The sequence below is a fragment of the Geotrypetes seraphini genome, chromosome 1 (assembly GCF_902459505.1).
Source record: "Geotrypetes seraphini chromosome 1, aGeoSer1.1, whole genome shotgun sequence".
NCBI lineage: Eukaryota > Metazoa > Chordata > Amphibia > Gymnophiona > Dermophiidae > Geotrypetes > Geotrypetes seraphini.
In genome coordinates, this window is record NC_047084.1 from 80,125,361 (window position 1) to 80,144,769 (window position 19,409).

The following is a 19,409-nucleotide window of genomic DNA, read 5'->3' on the forward strand; positions in this document are numbered from 1 at the left end:
AAACTTTAAAGAAATTATCCTCCAATATATTTAACTTCCTTTTCCTCCATGCTGGCATTATTTCTTACTGCTGCAGCACAGGGTTTGTTTGTTTTTTTCTTTTTACATTTTGGAGTTTATTAAAATTTTATATATCTCTTTTCTATGTTGTAAAAGCAAAGTGGATTACAATCAATTTAAAAAGTAAGTTGCCAGAAAAGAATGCCAAAAAAAAAAAGAAAGAAATGGAACAGAGAAGAATAGAACAGCAGAGGGAAGTAATAAATATGGAAACGGTAGGAAAACAGGCTAGTGCTCACCATCTCTTTGCCATGCTGAATTCTCGACTCAAGGTGTTCTCATCTCCAACCCCTACTCATTTGACCCCACATGATGGCTGAGTACTTCCACGACAAGGTCCACAAGATTAACCATGAGTTTTCAACCAGGTCACCTCTCTCTTCCCTAGTCCATCCTGCTGACCATCCTGCCTTTTCTTCCTTCTCGGAAATCACTGAAGAGGAAACTACTCATTTCCTTTTTGCCTCCAAACCCACAACTTGTTCCTCTGATCATATTCCCACCCATCTACTTAATGCTATCTCTCTGACTGTCATCCCTTTTATCTTTCATATACGTAGGCCCAGATTCACAAAAGATAGTGATTAAATCACTGTTTGCCAATTCCTGGCTGATTTTAAAACAGCGATTGATTCACTATCTCTTTTTGCATGCAAGTGGTTTGCACGGAGGTGCAAATCATTTGCATGCAAACTCCCGTCTCAATTGCTCAGTGAGTGATTGAGTCGGGGCAGAGTCCTGACAGTAGTGACAGGAGAAGCAGCCTCCTGTCACTACTGTCAGGGCTTCTGCCGGGTTTTTTTTCTTTTTTTTAAATCAGGCAGATATTTTGCATGCATTACACATGCAAAATAACTGCTCGATTAAAAATAACAAATGTCCCCCGTTCAACAAAGTGCCCCTCCCTCCCCGCTGAACCAAAATGCCCACCGCCGATGCCGCTGCTTCCTTATCTATCTCCGCATACAGTTCAAATTTCTCTTATTGACCTACAAGTGCATTAACTCTGTAGCTCCTCAATATCTCTCCTCCCTTATCTCTCCCTATATTCCTCCCCGGGAACTCTGTTCATCAGACAAGTCTCTCATATCTGTGCCTTTCTCTTCCACTGTTAAATCCAGACTACGTCCCTTCTCTCTTGATGCACCATATGACTAGAACAGACTGCCTGAGTCGATACGTCAAGCCCTATCCCCCTCACCATACAACACCCACTGTAGCCTACTTGTGACCCTGGGCAGGTCACTTGGCATTCCATTGCCCCAGATACAAAAACATAGATTGTGAACCGAGGAACAGAGATAGGATAGGAACAGAGATACTACCTGCATATAATGTGTACAGTGCTGCACATGCCTAGTAGAGCTATAGAAATGATTAGTAGTAGTGTAGTAGTAGTAAGTAGTAGTAGTAGTAACTGGACCGACTCACGTAGTAGTAGTAGTGGTGGTAGTAGTAGTAGTAGTGGTTGGACAGACTCACGTAGTAGTGGTAGTGACTGGACAGACTCACGTAGTAGTGACTGGACAGACTCACGTAGTAGTGGTAGTAGTAGTAGTGACTGGACAGACTCACATGGTAGTAGTAACTGGACAGGCTCACATTTGACTCAAATAGGCAGAATTGAAGAAATGTGCTTTTAGATCAGACATATACTAGGTAAGAGTGTTCTAATTGGATGGCTGGGTGCAGAGAGCTCCAAAAGAGAGGACATAGAAAAAGGAATGTGCACTTTCTTGTTTATTCTACTGTAGATGTGCTGCAGAGACTGACAGGATAGTCATTCAGTGACCAAGGGATGAGCAGAGGAAGTGAGGGGTTGTAAAAGGGAAAAGGAGATCAGATAAGTAGGAGGGAATATTGGGCTTTACGAACCAGGGAGCAAACTGGAAACTTTAAAATGAATATGGTAAGCCAAAGATGAACAGTAGGGTTATATGATCAAATTTACCATATACTGTAATAACTGGCTAGCACTTGGATACTGAATGAGCTAACTATCTACAAAATTGATGGTGGAGTGGTAGTAAGTATCTACTTGGTAATTTTTAAAAATGTCCCAGCTCTAGTGGTAACATTAGTGCATTTTCTTTAATGCAAAAAACCCAAACAAAAAAGCCAAGTTACAACTATAGTAAAAATGTCCTTAGCATGCAAGAAAGACCCGCATAAGTGCATGTTAAGGCCACTTTTTACCACAGCTCTGTAAAAGGACCCCAAAGTTAAGAGCATAAATCCTATGACTATCAGGCCCATACCCCAAAATTCTTAATATGGCACCTAATGCTGTATGTGTTGTCATAATGAGGAGGGGAGTGAGACCCAACCCCCTTTCCCAATACCAGTTCCAGAATCCCCTGCCAGGTTCAGAGCTGCCTGAGAGGATAAACCTCCATGGGCTCATAGGCAATATATGGTGGTTCTCTCTTGGGGGATGGCCATCAAGGTGGAAGGCCCTGAGTGGAGGAGGAGAAGGCTCCCATGGAGGTAGAAGTACCATGAGAATCAGGAAGGCTTAGACATACTCCAAGGATATAGAGTAGACTGGACCAGAAGTCCACCCAAAGACCGAAGATATGAAATGGGTGTGAAGTGAGAGGAAGGGAAATTCCCACATTCCCCTTTTCCTCAGGGTAACAGCTGGGGTGGTGGGATAAACCCTATGAAGAAGAAGAACTATCCCAAGGAGTGGTGCTGTCAGATACCCTGGGAAGGGTGGTAAGGAAACTACAACGGGTTTCTTAACCTCATTTAGAAAACAGGACAGGTTACTGAAGATTTACAAGAGGGGAATTCTGGGGGGAATGGATTTGCATATGAGGAGGAATGATGGACTGAACACTAGGAGGAAAAAGAGAAAGCCTCCAGTGAAAAAGGAGGAGTTTCCCCAGAGCTAGTCTCTTTCATTTTCTCACAAAGATAAAAGGCATTGGCACTATTACATTTTGATGTTGACTTCTACCATTTCTCCCTGAGAGGACGTCCTATAAAAAGGATCTCAAGTTGAGTCTGATTCCCAAGCAGAGCTTTAAGGCCCTTTGAGGTTTGTGGGGGACAGACTTCTTAATAGAAGGAGATTGCTGATGATGGAGAAAACCAGTTTTGGATACTTGACATATGGACCCTGTGCCTTGGACTAAACTTAGCTGGAAGGAAACTTTTGATGATTACAGAGTATATCAGTGCATGTAGCCGATATATAACTTAACATAATAGCAAATTTCTAGACCACATAACCTTTATTTCAATGCAGTTAAAAGATTATGCTATGGGAAAATACAGAGATAATGTGATGCACAGAAATTTAGCTAGCCAAAAATTTGGAGAAAAGAAAAGTCTTCAAAAGTTTTATGTAATGTTTATAAGATATAGATCTAATCAGTAATGGACGGATATCTTTGTCATAGGAAGCAGTTTGATAGGAAAGACAATGCCTATGATGTTTCTTACTTTTGTAGCCCTTTGTTGAAAGAAATGTAAACAGGGCATGAGGATGGGTGTGGCTTGGCAGCGCACGTGGATGGACGGGTGATTGTTACGTTCATCTCCGGGTGTAAGTCAATAATTAATTTTTTTCCACTTACAACGAAGGGCTTTAAGGTAGTAAGATGGCTTCTACCAGGCAATCTAAATTAGAAGCGGCTTTTTTAGCAGAAGGTATAGCAAAGAGATTAAAGGAGACCCGCCAACGCCTTCAAGAGTCCCGCTTCCCAAGGATGCCTCAGACAGTGCCCTCGATAATGCTGAGCTGCTGGTCGAGCTGCGCAATATTAAACAACTACTACAGTATAATGCTATAAAACTGTCTGAGGTAAAAGAGGAAGTTGCTAATCTCACTAAGCAAATGGAAGTGGCAAATGCCTGTGTAGCACAATTAGAAAGTCAGGTGAGGAAAGAAGAAGATGGATTGCTACAGTGCCAGAAAGATCATAAAATTTTGCATGGTCTGACCAAACAATTGGAGGATTTCGAGAATCGGGCCAGAAGGAATAATGTAAGAATACTGGGTCTTGCAGAGGGAATGGAGGGGAATCATGCGGTTTCTTTTTTGAAGGGATCCTGCCAAAATTGTTCTCATTGAGCTCAAAATTTCTGTTAGAAATTAAACGGGCTCATAGGATTCCAACAAGGAGAACCAACGGTCAGATTTTTCGAGTGTTACATTTCCAACAGGTGTTTTAAATTTTGAGGTTGGCCAAAGCAGACAGGAACTTAAAATATAAAGAATCTAAATTAATATTTGTCCAAGATTTTGCTAAGGCCACAGCCAATTTGTGAAGGCAATTCCTCCTATTGAGACCAAAGCTGAGCCATATATGGCTACCCAGCCATTATGCAGGTTACATATGAGAACAAAAATGACACAATTTGAAGATTGAGAGAATATCTAACCCAGCAAATGGAACCAATGTCTATATAATAATTATGCTATTTCTATGTATAATATTCATTGGACCTCCATTATACGATAAATTGATGTGTGGTTCGAGTAGCAATGTAACTGATTCAAAGAGTAAAAGCATTTTATTTTGGAAATGATAGTGTTTTATGCCCTGAAATATACTAATGTGAACTCTCTGAACTCTCCTGGTGACAAGATACTGTAAGGTATTTGAGAAGTCACATTAAACCTGCTGAAGGCACTGTTCCGAGTTGACAGGCTTGTATTGTATCCTGCTTACATTCTTCATAACAGCTGACGGAAGAAGTTCTTCATAAGAAGAAGGGTGGTAAAGCGTGAAACCAGGAACTGTATTTGAAAAGGAAGTAGATAATATTCATTAACTGGTAAAGAGCTGGATGATTAAAAACTAAGTGGATGGTGTCTTCTTTTGGTTTATGGTTGCGATATTTACAAATATATGGACTGATCAATGTTGAAGTGTGATGCGTCTTGTTTGGAGCCTTAAAAGAAGTCTGCAGAATATTAGTTGAGAATAGACTTGGTTTCTTACGGCAGAGTGGAAAAGTAATTATTTAACTGTCCTGCCTCAACACAAAGAAGTGGAAAAATGGATGACGGAAAGAAATTTGAAGCAGACAGCATGTTTTAAAATGCAGTTTTAAGGCTAGGTAATAGTGACGTCTCTGCAGGGTCTACATAGGTATTGGAAAGACTTTTATGATTTTTTCATTTGATCTTCAGCATAACACTAATGGGATTCTTTGTCATCAACTATTTCTTGCTAATGAAAATAATAACTTTATTTTTGTATACCACAGTACCACAAAAGTTCAGAGCGGTTTACAGAGGAAGAGACTGTACACAGACAGTGATGTTACATACAAGACATTCAGATTAGCTTAGCAAGTCGAGAGAAGTCAAGTATATCCAGAGGCATATCAGAGATACAAGGCTGGGATACAAGGCAGGGAGGGAGTCAGAGAAATTTATCAAAGAGATAGGTTTTAATTGATTTCCTGAAGGTTTGGTAGGAGGGTGCATTTGAAATGAGGGTGGTTAGACATTTATTCCATTTTCCTGCTTGGAATGACAGAGTTCTATCAAGGAATCTCTTGTAGATACAGCCCTTTAAGGACGGGAAGGCAAACAGTTAGGCATTCCTTTTCGCGGAGTATTTACATATATTTCATGGTGTTTTACATTCCTTTTCTGAAGTTATGAAATGTGGTTTCAGATTCTATGTTTAATTATATTTATTTTTTCATATCCTATTTATTTTATGTATATCATATATATTGATTGATATTGAGGGATAGTCTTGTATTATTTAAGGTAACTAATGGGGGGCAGGTGAATAAATTAATTTTTATTTGGTTTATAATTAATAATCTCTTTATGCATTAATTAATGGGTTATCTCTACTCATAGGTATAGTATAAATAGTGTAAGATTTTAAGAAATGGGTTTTTTTTTTATATAGGAACATATGGTCTAGGTTTTTTGCTTAAGGTATAGTATATATTTAATTAATTTTTATTGGGGTTAATACAGGGAATTCATTCATTATATTTAATCCTCTAATGGTATTTTTCTTTAAGATTAGAGAGCTCTATAAATAGTAAAGATATCAGAAGCATAGTGATGTATTAGTCTTATACCAATATTATTAGCATATACAAAGTTATCCAGAGTAGTGAAGACACAGGAGGACTGTGAAGATCTGCAACGTGACATAAACACACTCGAGAAATGGGCTGCGACATGGCAAATAAGGTTCAACGTGGATAAGTGTAAGGTGATGCATGTCGGTAACAAAAATCTTACACACAAATACAGGATGTCCGGGGCGGTACTTGGAGAGACCCCCACAGGAGAGAGACTTGGGAGTACTGGTCGACAAATTGAAGTCGTCCATGCAATGCGCGGTGGTGGCAAAAAGGGTGAACAGAATGCTAGGAATGATTAAGAAGGGGGATCACGAACAGATCAGAGAAGGTTATCATGCCGCTGTACCAGGCCATGGTACACCCTCACCTGGAATACTGTGTCCAGCACTGGTCGCCGTACATGAAGAAGGACACAGTACTACTCGAAAGAGTCCAGAGAAGAGCAACTAAAATGGTAAAGGGGCTAGAGGAGTTGCCATACAGTGAGAGATTAGAGAAACTGGGCCTCTTCTCCCTTGAAAAGAGGAGACTGAGAGGGGACATGATAGAAACATTTAAGATACTGAAGGGAATAGACGTAGTAGATAAAGACAGGTTGTTCACCCTTTCCAAGGTAGGGAGAATGAGAGGGCACTCTCTAAAGTTAAAAGGGGATAGATTCCTTACAAACATAAGGAAGTGCTTCTTCACCCAGAGAGTGGTGGAAAATTGGAATGCTCTTCCAGAGGCTGTTATTGGGGAAACACCCTCCAGGGATTCAAGACAATGTTAGACAAGTTCCTGTTGAACCGGAGCATACGCAGGTAGGGCTGGTCTCAGTTAGGGCACGGGGGCTGCCGTGGGAACAGGCTGCTGGGTGCGATGGACCACTGGTCTGACCCAGCAATGGCAATTCTTATGTTCTTATGTATTCTGTGAGATTCTATTTGGCTATAGGGGGTTTAATTCATTTGGTTCATGAATTTGTGGTTGTAGGGTTTTAACTTATGAATGGCAACAGACGGGAATATATTATTTGATATGCATATTTATATTATATTTCATATTAAATTTAATATTAACATTTATATTAACATATTTATACTTATACTATTTAATATATTTAATCAGTATTATTTGTATAATTCTTATTATTTGTATTTATTTATATTTTTTAATTTTATCATAATCACCTTTATTTAATGTTATTCTCTGTTATTTAATGTTGCACATTGTCTGATTTTTATGGGGAAGTAACAGTGACACCTGGAGGGAGCTTCTGATTACTAGTCTATTAGGGTGCTCCCAAGCAATCGTGTTATTTATTGGGTTGGGTGGTGGGAGGGGTAAAGGGGGATTTTCTTAATGGGTTTTGGATGTGTAAGGTTTTAGGGCTCCTTTAACTAAGGTGCGCTAGAGCTTTTAGCATGTGCAAACCACATGCTAAATGAAAAATACTAACGCAAGCTCTATGGAGGTGTTAGCATTTAGCGCTTGGCATTGTAGCGCACATTAAGCACGCGCTAAAACCGCTAGCACACCTTAGTAAAAGGAGCCCTTAGTGCCACTGATGCGTTTTAATGAATTTTTGACTTATTTTATATGGTACTTTTGTGTTAAAATTGTACAATGAGTTGTACAATTGTTTTCATTAAATGTCAATGGGCTCAACCATCCAATTAAGGTTAAAAAAAAAAACACTTAACTTTTTAAAACAGCAGGAGGTGGACATATATTTTATTCAGGAAACTCACTTATCTGCTATTGAAGCGGCCAAGTTGGAAGAGGGTAGGATAAGCATAGTTTTTTTTTCCACTCCTGCAGTGGGGAAGAAGGCTGGGGTGGCTATCCTAATAAATAGAAAATGTTAGCTGCATTTGGTATAATTAAAGCAGATCCTATGGGAAGATGGCTTCAAGTGGACAAGAGCTCGGGAAAAGATAATCTGATGCTTCTTAATATTTATGCTCCTAATTTAAATCAGGCTGAATTCTTCAAAAACCTCCAACAGATTATTTTGCTACTGGCTATTTCTAATTTAATAGTAGCAGGGGACTTCAATGCTGTTATGGATCCATTATTGGATAAGCAACCCAGTAAGCTAATACAATCCTTAGCTTTAGATAATTTAGTTCAGTCTTGTGGCTTGAAAGATATATGGCGGATTCTTCATTTTAATGATCGGGAATTTTCTTTTTGCTCCCATGTGCATAAATTGTTTTCAAGAATAGATTACATTTTTGATTCAGATCAATTAGTTCAGCAGGTTACAAAAGCCTGCATAGACCCGATCATTTTGGCAGATCATGTTAGAATTTGGATTGAATTTCAATTTGCTGAAAAAGATTGTAGACCTGTTTGGAGATTCAATAACACATTGCTTGCATATTCAAACTTTCTTGAGGAATTTCAAATAAAAATGAATGAGTACTTTCAACTCAATACCTCAGAGGAAATCTCTTTAGAAACATTATGGGATGCTTTCAAAGCTACTATGAGAGGGCAAATCATTTTGTATTTAGCACATATTAAGAAACTGTTAAAAATGGAATTTTCTAATTTGGAACAAATTATTAAGAATGTAGAGGCACTATTGGCTTCAAGATGGGAACAAAGTACATTGCAGTCCCTTTTGAAAGCTAAATATAAATATAATGAGATTTCTTCACAATTGGCTAGGAAAGATTTGTTTTCTCGGCAAGCTCTGTATTATGGAAACTCAAATAAAATGAGAAGATTTATTGTCTAATTATCTCAAAGCCAAAAAAAGAAAAGTAAAGATTGTGGCTATTAAAGATGAGAAGGATAAAACTCATTCTCAAAATGGAAATATTTTAACTCAATTTTTAAACTATTACAAAGCTTTATATTCTTCTGAGCTTTATTCTAATAAAGAAATTGAGGGATTAGAGTTTTTAAAATTAATTAAGGGGCCAAAAATTCCCGAGCATATAAAAGGAAATTTTGAAGCACCTATATCACTTAAAGAACTTCAGACAGCGTTGAAGTCCCTTAGAGTTGAATCCACTCCAGGTGGAGAAGGATTCACTGTGGAGTTTTACAAATCATTCCAAATTACACTATTACCTCATCTTTTAAATTTATATCAGTCACAACTAATTAAAGGTTGTATATTAGGTACTATGGCAGAATCTTTAACTATTGTTTTGCCGAAGCCAAATAAAGAGCCCCTTTTGGTTTTGAACTACAGGTCTATTTCTTTAATTAATGTGAATAGAAAACTTCTGGCTAAGTTATTGGCTTTACTTTTAGCTAAGGCTCTCCCTTATATTATCGGTATGCACCAAGCGGGTTTCGTTGCTCAAAGGCATTCTTCAAATAACACCAGGCTGGCTTTTCACATGTTAAATTTAACGAAAGCCATGGAAGACCTGGCCTTCTCTGTGTCCTTGGATGCAGAGAAGACCTTTGATCATGTAGAATGGGCCTTCATATATCAAGCAATGGATTGGTTTGATATAGGATCCGGATTTATTTAAATGATTCAAACCTTGTATAGTTCCTCTTCTGCCAGATTATATATTAATAATACTTTTTCAGAGAGGGGAGTTAGACATTATCCCCTTTGCTTTTTGACATTGTTCTGGATCCCTTGTTACTGGCTATTCAACAGGCAAAGGAAATACAGGGTATTCCTTATGCAGGTCAAGAATATAAGGTCTCTGCTTATGCAAATGATATATTGCTTCATTTGAAGAATCCTGACTCTACCATTTCTGCATTTTCTAGATTTGATTGACCAATTTGGAAAATTTTATTTATTTATTCGATTTTTTAGCCCGTCCTCCCAAAAGAGCCCAGAACGGGTTACAATGAATATATTGGTGCATTAAAATTATAAGTAAGATAGTACTTAGAAATTCCCTTACTGTCCCGAAGGCTCACAATCTAACTAAATTGTCTGGATATAAAATAAATTGGAGTAAATTGGAGGTTCTTCCGCTAAATGTGCATTGTGCATTGTGCACAAGGACTATTTGATTCATTCCCTTTCCTTTGGAAGGAAGAGGATATAAAATATTTAGGTATTGTGATTCACAAAACACTGATAGATACAATGAGAGTAAATGAAAAATCTTTATTGCAGAAGGTCAAAGAAATGTGTGAGCAATGAAACCCCTTACATCTTTCTTGATGGGGAAAGTCCAAACTGTCAAGATGATGATTTTGCCTGTAGTTTGCTATCAAATGAGTATGTTGTCAGTTTATTTTCAAGGGTGCTTCTATAAAAAAATTGAATGGTATTCTCACTAAATTTCTTTGGCTGGGTAAAACTGCTAGAATTGCTTTAGTATCTTTGCAAAAACCAATTGCGGCAGGTGGGGTAAATTTTCCAAATTTTTATAGATACCATCAAGCTTTCATACTGCGTCAGGGTATGTATCGGATCGTTCCTGAAGTCTTGGAGCATCTCCCAGACTGACTTTACTTAGAATGGCAACTTATGTCCCCATTAAGATTATGTCATATGGTGAGTATCAAATTGCCTAGAATTTATAAGGACAATAGTATCTTATTAGCCACATGGTGCACCTTAAAATTTATTAACAACTTAACAGATATTCCAGTAGGAAAATCCATGTGTCAATCCTTATGGTTGAACTCCATGATTCAAATTGGCGAGTCTAAGATCCTCTGGAAGCATTGGCTGCAGGCAGGGATACATAAATTAGATGATGTCTTATCAAATGGGAAAACGCTTGAGTTTTCACAACAGCAACAAACATTTGGCATTACAAAGTCTCATTCATATAAATGGTTGCAGTTGAAGCAGGCCATTCAGGAGGGGTTCCCTGATTGGCAAAATTTAAATAATCAATATAGCTTGCCGGGTTTATGTTTCCAGACAGATTTGCTAGGGCATCAGGCAGCCAAGTAGTATAAATTAATATCTGATTATATGAATAAGAAATCAAAAACAAGCTTGAGAAATATTTGTAGCATTGAGATAAAGCAGCAGATTTCTGTGATTCAATGGCCACGGATTTGGACTTGGAGGATGAGATGTACAGCATCAGCATCTATGAGAGAAACATGGTTTTTCTTGTTGCATAGAAGTTTTTGGACCCCTGTTAGATTACAAAAGTTAGATAGTTCAAAATCTAATAAATGATCCAGTCATCTAGACATAGGGACACTGGATAATCTGTTGTTCTATTGTCCTTTGATAATTAACTTCTAGAGATCTATATGGGGACATATTAATCTGATTTTGGAGACTGTGGTTCTGCTATCGTATGAAACGGTAATATGTGGGACCTCCAATAGATCAACATAAAAATAGATTACTGGATATAATGACTGGAGTGGCCATGCAAATGGTCATGAAAAATTGGAAGAATTTTGATTGATTAAATTTCACTTTTTGGTGGAATTCGTTATGCTTGAGTTTTAGATATGAGAAAATGATTTCTGAACAAAGGGGTAATAATAAATAGTTTAATCCTACGTGGGGTACATTGACCAATTTTATCGATTCTAATTGAATGGTTTAATCCTTTACTTCTGGTTATAATTTACACATCCAGGGGAGAGGGATGGGTGGGAGAGGGATAGTATATTGGGACACGTTTATTGAAGATATGAAAGTACTATTATATGGTTTCTTTTTGAATGTATTGAAATCAGGGGGGAGGAGGAGAAAATTATTTCTCATATATTTTATGGATGGATGTAAGTGCTGTTTTTCAAATAACTTGTATGAATTCTTGTACGCACTGTTTTTAGTTTGAAAATTAATAAAGTATTTAAAAAAAAATAGGGCATGAGATTTTCTACTCCTCTCATGTGTCACGATAACAAATCTATCAACAAGATATGATGGGGCAACACCAAAAGCAACTTTATAATATAAACATCCCAACTTGAAAATTACCCGGGCCTCCACTGGGAGTCAATGCAACTCACGATAATAAGGAGTTACATGATCGTACTTCTTCAGGCCATAAATCATTCTTACAGCTGTATTTTGAACCAAGGTCAGTCTAGCCAAATTTTTCTTAGTGCTTGTCAAATATACAATATTACAGTAATCTAAAATACTCAAAAGTAATGCCTGAACTAACGGCCTCTTTTACAAAGCTGCGCTAGCGGCTGCTCTGCGCTAATGGCCCTGAAGCCCATAGAGATTTAAAGGGCTTCGGGGCCGTTGCTGCGCGGCTTTGTAAAAGAGGCAGTAAGAGTGTAAAGGCATCAAAGTAGGATCTGATGGTACAGAGTTTCCATAAGTTATAATAACTCTTCTGAACCACTGCATCTATCAGATTTTTCATAGTTGAACACTGATCAAAAACAACTCCCAAAATTTTAATTGTGGGGCTTATTGTAAATGATACTGAATTGATCTTAATTGTTGGTTCAAGGGTAACCTTTTGTGAAGACACAAAAAAGAATTTAGTTTTTTCCTGATTTAGTTTCAGCTTGAATTCTAGCATCTAGGATTCCATCGTATGTAGCACAGACTCAATAAATTGGATAATGTATTACAACATGGGTAACAATTGTAATATTGTCAGCATAGCTGAACAACCTCAAACCCAATTTACTCATCCAATGACCCAACGAAAGAAGATACACATTAAAAAGTGTAGGAGAAAGTGGGGAGCCCTGCGGGACTACACACAGATTCTTCCAAATTACTGAAAGTGCGTACTTAAATTTAACCTGATAGAGTCTTGATTCTAGGAATCCTTTAAACCATGAGAGTACTTTACCTTGGATTCCTAACGGATCCAAAAACTCGAGCAATTTACCGTGGTCTACTAGATCGAAAGCGCTGCTCATGTCAAACTGAAGTACCAACGCATTACTACCCTTACTCAGAAAACTGTTCAGATGGTCCAATAGTGAAGCTAATACCATCTCAATACTATAGTGAGATCTAAAATCTGATTGTGAATCATGCAATAAAGAATGAGATTCCAAATATTTTGTTAATTGAATTTGAACCAACCCCTCCATGATCTTAGTAAAGAAGGGGATGCTAATTGAGACTAATTAAAAGTTACATGCACAATTTGGAAAGTTCAATTCTATAAAAGGTACACATACCTTGTAAAATCGCACTAAACACCATTGTAGTCAGCACCATATATGGGCCATACTCTATACGAGGGGCTTCTAAAAAACCAACAAAGATGGAGCAGTTTCCATTGAGGGCTATACACTTAGTCCAATGACGTTCCTCTTTTTTTGTTCCATCGGAAAAATACAGAATGAAAAAAGTGGAAAATCATTGGACTTAAGTGTATAGCCCTTAATGGGGACTGCCCCAACTTTATTGGTTGGGATGAGAACTTTTCAGTGGCCTCGCTTAGTATATAGGCTGTTTGCTATTGTAATATGTAGGTTGTTACCTTTAATGTCTTAGGCCCTCTTTTACTAAGGTGTGCTAACCAAATAGCATGCGCTAATTGATTTTGCGTGCACTAAACACTAACGTGTGCATGTTAGTTTATGGATGCGTTAGCATTTAGCATGCGCTAATTCAATTAGCATGCGCTAATCGGTTTACACACCTTAGTAACAGGGGGTTAGTGTTTCTGATAAAGATTCCTTGAACATAAGTCTTCTTATAATAAAAAAATGTTCATTGATGCATAGGAAACTCTTTTTTTCCCTCTATCTAGTCTCCACAGTTATTTATTTACATCCTGCTGAGGTAGTGAAATGCTGTAGAGCTTTCACTACTTCTCTTTGAGCTCGGTAATGAGCTGGATACAATTGAATGCCTTTCTAGGTACCCAAACTCATTTCAAACATGATTGTTCATAAAAATGCTTGACACCAAGAAATTTTCCATTGAAAACAAGCTTCATAGTATTTGCTGGTTTTAATAACAGCTATGACAGATCAGATGCCCATCATCTGTTTGTTCTTTGTAAAGACTTTTTCAGTAAAACAAAAAATCTTTTAAACCAACAGATGTGGCTATAAATTTGACTGAATACCCAACATCAGGTTCTGAGGTTTGTCAAATGCTTGAAAAACAATTTCATTCCTAGTTAAATCTTTCATTTAGTGCCATTAGAAATACCGTGCTAATAATTAATGATTACATTATGAAATTATAATTACCAAGTATGGCCTACATTCTCTGATGTTGTATATGTTGATAAGAGATCTTTTATTGATTATCTTTTTAACTGGTCTTGCTGCTATAAATTTTTCCAGGCATCATAGCAGGTTTAATTGAATTGATTTTAATGCTTTGAGTAACTGCTGGTTGTTAATATTATTTAGCCAATAAAAAGTCCAAGAACATGAACATTGTATAGTGTTGTGGTAAATAAGAGAAGAGGAGGTTTTTTTGTTTTTGTTTTCCTTCTGGAACTCAGAGTTGAAAATGTTGCTGAGGTAGATTTCTTCAAAGCTTCATGAGGGAGGGAAGGGGAAATTTTATTAAGAATGATATTTTAAGAAAACACATTACAGTCAAGGAAAAGAAGTAGAAGTAGCTGCAGGTTAATGTAGCTGGTTTTTAAAAAAAGCTTGTGCAAATTCCTGGAGGAAAAGTCCAAGACATGGGAGAAGCCACTGCTTGCCCGGGATCGGTGGCATGGAATGCAGCTACTATTTGGCTTTTTTGCCAGGTACTTGTGACTTGGATTGGCTTCCGTGAAGATGGGATACTAGGCTAGATGGACCGTTGGTCTGATCCAGTAACGCTATTCTTATGTTCTTATGCACTAGTTTACTGCAGTATTTGTCATCTAGCACAAATGATTCACATATTTGATTCAGTTGTTTCTATCTTCTATTATATGAGGGACCTTCAAAAAGTTTCCACGCTTTTATTTTTTATTAACACTATTTATTAAATATCTCCAAAACAAATTACATCACTTTTCCAAATAATCATTCTGTTTTGCGATACATTTTTCTAAGCGTTCTACTAACACACCCTCGTACCACTTCTCCTGGCCCAACCATTCCCCGCAAAAATATAAAAGTGTGGAAACTTTTTGAAGAACCCTCATTTATTTCTTCTCTGTAGACTAGGTTTCCTTAAATTCAAAGCAGTCTGATTTTAAGTGTTGCAAATTATTTATGCCAACTGCTGAGCAAATTGTAAATAGATATGACAAACACTGTTTGAAATGTCTGTATGCAGAAGCCTAAAAAACAAAAATAGGAGAGTTAGAATATAATGCACTAAATGAAAAGATAGATATAATAGGCATCTCTGAAACCTGGTGGAAGGAAGATAACCAATGGGACACTGTCATACCGGAGTACAAGTTATATCATAGTGATAGGGTGAATTGAATGTAGTGTTATATGTTTAGGAGGCCCTTGAATCAAACGGACTCAAAATTCTATAGGACCAGAAACACACCTTGGAATCCCTATGGGTAGAAATTTCATGTGTAAGGGGGAAAAGGATAGTGATAGGAGTGTACCACCGTTTGCCTGACCAGGATGAATAGACAGATGCTGAAATGTTATAGAAATTAGGGAGGCTAACAAACTGGGTAATATTGGGTGATTTCAACTACCCCGATATTGACTGGGCAAATGTAAAATTCCTTGATGAAATCAAAGACTGCTTTATGGAGCAGCTGGTTCAGGAATCGACAAGAGTTGAAGCAATTCTAGATTTAGTTCATAATGGAGTGCGTGAATTGGTGAGGGAGGTAATGGTGCTGGGGCCACTTGATAACAGTGATTATAACATGATCAGATTTGATATAATATCTGGAATAGATTTACACAGAAAATCCAATACAACAGCACTTAACTTTAAAAAAAGAGACTATGATAACATGAAGAGAATGGTAAAAAAAGAAACTTAAAGGTGCAGCTGCAAAGGTCAAAGATATACATCAGGCGTGAATGTTATTTAGAAATTCCATCCTGGAAACCTAGAATAGATATATTCAATGTATTAATAAAGGAGGAAGGAAGATCAAATGGCAGCCAGCGTGGTTAACGAGTAAGGTGAAGAAAGTTATTAGAGCTACAAGAGAATCCTTCAGAAAGTGGAAGAAGGATCCAACTAAAAATAATTGTAAACAGCACAAGGAATGTCAAATCAAATACAAAGCGCTAATAAGGAAGGCGAAGAGAGATCTTGAAAAGAAGATTGCGTTGGAAGCAAAAACACACAGTAAAAACTTTTTTAGTTATATTAGAAGCAAGAAGAGAATCAGTTGAACCGCTAGATGACCGAGGGATAAAAGGGGTTCTCGGGGAAGACAAGGACATTGCAGAGAGATTAAAGGAATTTTTTGCCTCAGTCTTCACTGAGGAAGATATGGGGGAAATAGTGCCAGAAATTGTGTTCAATTCTGATGAATCAGAGAAACTCATACAAATCTCTGTAATACTGGATGATGTAATGGGTCAATTTCACAAACTGAACAGTAGCAAATCACCTGGACTGGATGGTATACATCCCAGAGTGCTGATAAAATTGAAAAATGAACTTGCAGAGCTATTTTTTTTAGGTACATCAGAAGCAGAAAACATGTGAGGGAATCTGTGGGACCGTTGGATGATCAAGGAGCAAAAGGGGCACTCAGGGAGGATAAGGCCATAGCAGAGAGACTGAATGAATTCTTTGCTTCAGTGTTCAAGGAACTCTTTATCGTTTTAAAGCCCCTCCAAAGCTTTTTTTGTCCCTATTCATAGTCAGCTACTGTCAACACACTAACCTTATGTTTTTTCTATCGTTTTTATCACTTTTACATCGTCTGTAGATTTATTCCAATGCTTATTTCCAAACACATAATGCATGGGTATATTATAATCAAAAGTTAAGCCTACTCACCATCTTTGCTTAAGTTAACCGAATTATAAAGTTAACATGCAGAAAGACTGCAAATCACAGAGGCACGGAGTGCCTGTCGGTATTTCTTGCAATTTATTTATTCAATTTTCTATACGATTCTCCCAGGAAGCTCAGAACAGTTTATATAAATTTATTCAGGTACTCAAGCATTTTTTCCTGTCTGTCCCAGTGGGCTCACAATCTATCTAATGTACCTGGGACAATGGTGGGTTAAGTGACTTGCCCAGGATCACAAGGAGCAGTTGGGCTTAAACTCCCAACCTCAGGGTGCTGAGGCTGTAGCTTTAACCACTGCATCACACGTGTTATACTTTCAGGCTAATGCAATTAATTCTTAGCCTAATTCTTTATGTAGACCTATTGCTCACTTTATACCTTGCTGGATATAGTGTGGACATGTCCAGCCATACATTTAGGGCAGGTTATGTGGAGGGGCATAATCGAAAGGGACGTCTAAGTCTGTTTGCGTCTAAGCCACCAGTCGTCCAAAGTAAAAAACAGCCTAGGACACACATTTTCAAAAAATACGTCCAAAAATTTTTTTGTTTCGGACATCGTCTAATTATACGTCCTGCCGATCTGATCATCCAAGCCGCTAAATCGTCCATCTTTATACCGCATTTCCGTTCAACTTTTTGTCCAAGTCAAAAATGCCTAGAACAAGCCCTGTTGAACGTGGGAGGGGTTTGCAAAGTAATGGACTGAACACCCAGACATGCCACCTAAATAGTGGGGTACCTTACAGGGCACTGCTCTGAACTTCACAAAAAAGGTGCCATGGCTTCTCCTCACTACAGCTCCCTTATAGGTTATGGTGAGCCCCCCAGACCACCTCCAGAATCCCCTAGACCCTCTTATCTACCACCCTAATAGCTTTATGGCTGCAGGAGCCACTTATATGCCAGTAAAAAAGGGTTGTGGGGTGTATACGGCAGTGCACATGTTTCAATATCAATGCAGTAATTACAGGGGCTTATGGGCATGGGTCCTCCTATCTTTGGGGCCCTAACCCACCCCCAAGATGACTTTAACTGCCTCTGTGTGCTGGACGACTGGACTGTGTGCTGGACGACTAGGCTTTTCTATCCCAGGCGGCCAGGTGATGATGATCTGGAGGCTGAATTTTAAAGGTGTGATTAATATTTTTATGTGGGGGTAGGGGTCGATGATCACTGGGGTAGTGGGGGGGGGTCTGTGTTATGTGTTTGCAGTGCTTATCTGGTGAGTTTAGGTGGTTTTTTTGTGACTTAAACCATGTCTTACATGGTCTAAGTCACAATGTCCAAGTTCCGTCGATCGTGGGCTATATAATTTTTGGTTATACATGCTGTATGACTAAGTCTAAGCCAGGTCACGTTCCGCCCAATTCCCGCCCTCAACACTCCTCCCAAAATGCCCCGTTTAGCTTTGGTCGTTCAGCGGCACTATGAAGGCCTAGGTCGTTTAGAAAAACCTGGTTTTATTATCGGCACTTGGACGTATTTGGGAAATGTTCGTCCAAGTGCCGACTTAGGTCAGTTTTTGGACATTTTTCTCTTTCGATTATGAGCCCATAACGTCCATGGACAAGTCTGGGCATTCTTGTACATGGGCTTGATGGATGCTGCCTGAAAAGGCTATATAAAAGCAAATGATAACATGGAACTGCTGTTAAAGCATATCCAGTACACAAAGTACAACTGGAACATCTGCAGTGATCTTAAAGTAGTAGCTCTGCTCTTGGAATGCAGCTTGGATATACCAAGCACTATTGTTTTATTTGTGAATGGGACAGCCGTGCTAAGGAGCTGTATTACATTGAAAAAAACTGGCCACTCCATAAGAATTTGGTTCCAGGACAGAAAAATGTGGTACATGAACCATTTGTTGCCTCCTCTTCACATAAAACTTGGGCTGATGAAAAATTTCATAAAAGCAATGAACAAGGAAGGCAAAGGTTTTCTTTATCTAAAACAGATGTTTCCAAGAATAACTGATGCCAAGATTAAGGAACGCTTTTTTGTCAGTCCACAGATCAGACATGTCATCAATGATGAGAGATTTGAAGATCTGTTAGTTCAGGCCAGAGAAAATTACCTGGAAAGCATTCAAGGATGTCATTGAGAATTTTCTTGGTAGTTACAGAGCACCAAACTATATTCAACTGGTTGACAAAATTCTTACAGCATACAAAACCATGTATTTTCTACATTTACTCTTGGACTTCTTTCCCACAAATCTTGGTGCAGTCCCCACAATCTTGCTGCCCAGAACTTCCTCTCCAATGGCAGAATTGACATCAGGGGTGGGAGGGAAGCTGTGGGCCCGGTGCTTGTATGTCGCCTGGCTTGGCATCGGGGAAGCAGGGAGAAATTTGTGGCGGTGGTGTGGCTTGGGGAGCAGGGAGAGAGAAAGACAGACAGAAAGAAAGTGGGGCAGGGAGAGAGAAAGAAAGACAGAAAGAAAGAAAGAAATGGGGCAGGGAGAGAGAGAGAGAGAGAAAAGG